A 4,093-nucleotide genomic window follows, 5' to 3' on the forward strand; every position below is an offset into this window, starting at 1 on the left:
GCAAGCTCCTCTTGCCGGGGCCTTGTCTCCTTGGCTTGAATACTTTGTTCTTGAATGGTTCCAAAGGAAACACGAAGGACCTTGGCGGTCAACCGGCAAGCCTTGCCGTGGGGTGCTGCGACTGCCCGTGCACAAGTTCGGAATACTAGGGTACCCCTACTCTAGTACACCGACACTTTCCATATTATTTCATAAAAATGAATCAGCACAGTTCATATTTGATTTCAAGACAACGAAATTCGAAAAGAGGTGAATCAAATGGTATTATTTCAAAGTTGTATAACATATATCATCACTACTAGAAAACATTTTGTACGAGGCTAAGGTGCAAACATTTATAAAATGATAATTGTACCGATTTTTTGGGATTTTTCGATTCCTATGGAATTAAGAGGTCATCTATTGGCCTATCCTTATTTGTAATTTCAAATAGTTATTTTTTGGTGCACTTCTATTTTAGAAATGAATCAGTTGCCAATTATGCTTGATGTTTCAAGCAGAACTAGAATTGGTAAACAAATATATGTGAAGCATATATGGAGGCGGGAGTCTGGTTTGGTTTTTTTGCTATGTGCCTATTTGCTTAAGAAAATACTTGACTGTAGAGCAGATTTCAAATGGAGCTGCATTTTCATGCATTGGGGGCAGAAGTAGAATAAATAGTAAATCTTGATCTTATGGAGTGATGATTTACATTCTTTGTGTGATGAGATAATACACAACCTAGGTGTTATTTAGCTTGCTGCTGTACAATGACTATCATGATGTGTAGTTTCTGAATATTGAGTCCTCGAGTTTTGGGGAATGGTGCGCTCTAATTTGGAAATGGTATTTCCTAATGTATTCGCACAGTTAGATATCATATTATATATTTTTTTTCTCTTACTTGAAATTTCTGCCATGTAAAGCTAGGTTGTCTTTGATTTGTTGTGTGTTAGGTATTGAACAGACTGGCTTGTTTGGCTAACCTTCCTTTCCTTTTATTTTGCAGGCTTTAGAATCACTAAGGTTGCTCTTTCTCTGTTCCTTTGGTCAAGGTCTGTCCTTGTCATTCTTTTCTAACCACTGCACTTTTCTACCCTATTTGTTTACTGCTTATTGTCGTGTTAATTCCTCTGTTCCTGATTTTTCCAGGTGTCGTGTTTGTGTGTTTGTTTTTGTGGTGCTGCTTATATGTGTGACTACCGTGTGTTTTTGTTCATAGTCTGTTGCATTTTACACTTTGATTCGAATATGAAATGCATTGCGGTGAACACTACGTAACTTCTTTCATTTGTCATGTTAGAATTTAGATACACAGTTTTGTTTTGGGCAAGTTGCTTATAGACAGTTTTTTGATTTATTTCCCGGGCCTAATACCAATGTGATGTGCAGATAACTTATATCCAGCCAAGCGCTTGCCTTGACGTCCTCACAGCTGGAGATCCATGACTAAGAGCTCTCCTCAATGTATGCAGGTACTGCCTAGACCTTAAAGAAGTTAATTGATGTTAATATATAGTTAATATGTTTTTCTGAATTTATTTTGAGGGAAAATGATCAGGTCGCCGAGTAAATATCCAACTCGGTCTGTTTTCAGTGCGCATATATCATTTCCTCAATTAGTAATGCAAATTAGCAGCCACTTCAATTTTTTGTTTGCATTTTCTTTGCAATCAGCAAGGAACCCAAGGACAGATGTACATTCGCTCACGTGAATTCTAGCCCCTAGATTGTTTGTGGCTTTGGGCAATACAGAATTGGAGAACTTGCTGTAAAGGTTTGGATAGAATGTCATAGTTGTATCCACAACTGCTTAATCATTAATTTGTAGTTGAAATCCTGCACGCATCTCTCTGTATTTGTTTATCTTATCGGCTATCATGCACCATAACTTGATGAATGGAAATACCAGTAAAGTTTCGACAGCGGTAAGTTTCCACAAATATACAGTTTCTGTATATCAAGGTTGTCTCCCAGTGATTCACTCCTTGTTCAAGTGCTGGCATACATAAACTTAAACAAAAAAAATATGTACACATGTTTATCACTCTAAACACAAAAAGCCTTTAGAATCAGCGATAACTTTAGAAAAAGCTGGCCTGGATTCTGAATATGCTAGATAATATGGCTTCCTCTATTATAACACCCAAAAAAAAGGCTTGTGCATGACTGATGCTATCCAACTAGATGGTGTAATAATTACTACTGATTTTTGCATGACAGTGGGTTGTCACATATTCGCAACAGGGCTGAGCAGTCGTGTAGCGTCGCTGGTTGTGTTCATTAGTGTGATTGATATGTTCTTGTTTGTTGGTGGTCTCTATATGTTTGTTCTTGTGAGAACTAAACACATTCTGTTTTTTCAGGTCTCCATTCAAGCGGATGATGACAAATGTATGATGGATAGAGAGGAATAAGTTTTCTAGAAAACGTCTTCGTATTTTAGTGTATGGTTTTTTAGAGAGGAGGCGCTTTCCCGGCTTTAGCGAAATGAAGCCCTTAAAGCGTTTACAACCAGAGTAGCAAAACGAGAATAAAAAAGGGGTTCGATACAAGCCACACAGGGCTAACACACAAGGCCGAACGAAAACGAAAAACTGAGCATAACGGAGGATCAGTCTCCAGGCATATTTTTTAGTGAAATAAGGTGGGTACAAGTAATTCTAGATCCAAATTTAGAGCTCTTGCCAGTAATCAGTAGCAAAATTCAAGATTGCCGAGAAGAGAGGTGAACCTAAAGGCTTTAGCACTATTGTTAGGATACTATGTTGCTTCCAGGCTATGGATAAGAATAGTTCAGTCGCTTGAGAGATTGTTGAACATATGAAATTGTTGGAAATCTCTGGGCACCCTCAAGTTAAGCTGCTTGAAAACCAAGTTCAAATATGTGTGAGGGTAGTGCAGTTGGGCATGCGATTCTATTGCACCTGATGTAATCGGACCATTAGATCAGTTTTGAAATAGTGATCTTCGAACAATTTTTTTTGTACTTGTAGGGATAGTTTTCATTACTTGAGACATTTCCCAGAACCATTAGTAGTCTTGTACATTGAATCAATTTATTATACGGCTTTGTTATTCCTAGGGACATGTTGATTGTTTTTCCATTACATAGCATTGTTTTACGGCCATCGGGCTACCATCTGTTCCTTGAGGCTGGTGATTGTACCGTATTCGTGATGATACGTATGTCCCTTTTATGTTCCATTCTTCAGATATTAATGTTGTCATCTTAATCAGAACTGAGCATCGGTTATGGGCTTTTGGATTGTGATCATCGTTGTTGTGCTGACATACTTCCCAAGAAGAAACAAAGCTTTTGCCTCCATTTTTTCGGACTTGTGCCTGTTTTGCCCTACAAAGATAAGAACGGATGGTCTTTTCAAGATTATTTTTATTTAAGATTATTTTGTGATTATCTTTGTAGGGCAAATCCCACTTTTGGAACACATTTTAAGATTTTGGATCTGGCATTTTCAAGATTATTTCGTACCATAAAAAAATTCATTTAATTTGCTCATCTAACAGTAAAGTTAACAAGCCTCATGAATAATTTTGTGTGTGTGTGTGTGTGCGTGTTCTAAAGCAACAAGGTCATCTGGACCTCGCCAGAAAAATGAGATCATCCCGTTTATAACTGTAGTGCAAAACATTTTAGAAGAAAATGCAGACAGGAATTACACCGTAGACCAATTTATAGCAACGTAGTCTTATCGTACAAAAAACGTCAGGTGCGCTTCCATACTCATAGTAAAATTATAGCAAGAACATTTATGTTTTATAGGGCTTTTTTGATGTGCCATAGGGCTTCTCACGTGCATGATGTAAATTATTGCCATGCAGAAGGTAATATTACGTGGCTCCTTTTTGGTTTACGGAATGGAGAATGGTTCCTTCTTTAGATGTAATCTTACCTCAAGTGCTTTTGTGTTCTCACATTTTAAAGGTGTGGCTGTGGGAGATGGCTGGGGTGAGGAATAACTATTCCTTTCTTCTACTCTTTCTTGATGTATGCTGTCATATATTGCTTCTCTACTTGCTCAAAATCAAATTTGCATCTATGAAAAGGTAAGAAATTAAGGCCAGTGAGATGGCAGTAGATTGGCATGTT

The 4,093-nt window shown here is 37.6% G+C and overlaps 1 long non-coding RNA gene across 1 annotated transcript; it reads left to right on the forward strand.

Moving 5' to 3' along the window:
* The first annotated feature begins 1,012 nt into the window (after positions 1-1,012).
* Positions 1,013-3,116, forward strand: LOC123160532 (uncharacterized). The gene is made up of 3 exons (XR_006480246.1): positions 1,013-1,037; positions 1,375-1,457; positions 2,349-3,116. It is a non-coding gene; the product is annotated as an uncharacterized lncRNA (long non-coding RNA).
* Positions 3,117-4,093: the final 977 nt, after the last annotated feature.

This window comes from Triticum aestivum, chromosome 7B (genome assembly GCF_018294505.1).
Source record: "Triticum aestivum cultivar Chinese Spring chromosome 7B, IWGSC CS RefSeq v2.1, whole genome shotgun sequence".
In the NCBI taxonomy this organism is placed as follows: Eukaryota; Viridiplantae; Streptophyta; class Magnoliopsida; order Poales; family Poaceae; genus Triticum; species Triticum aestivum.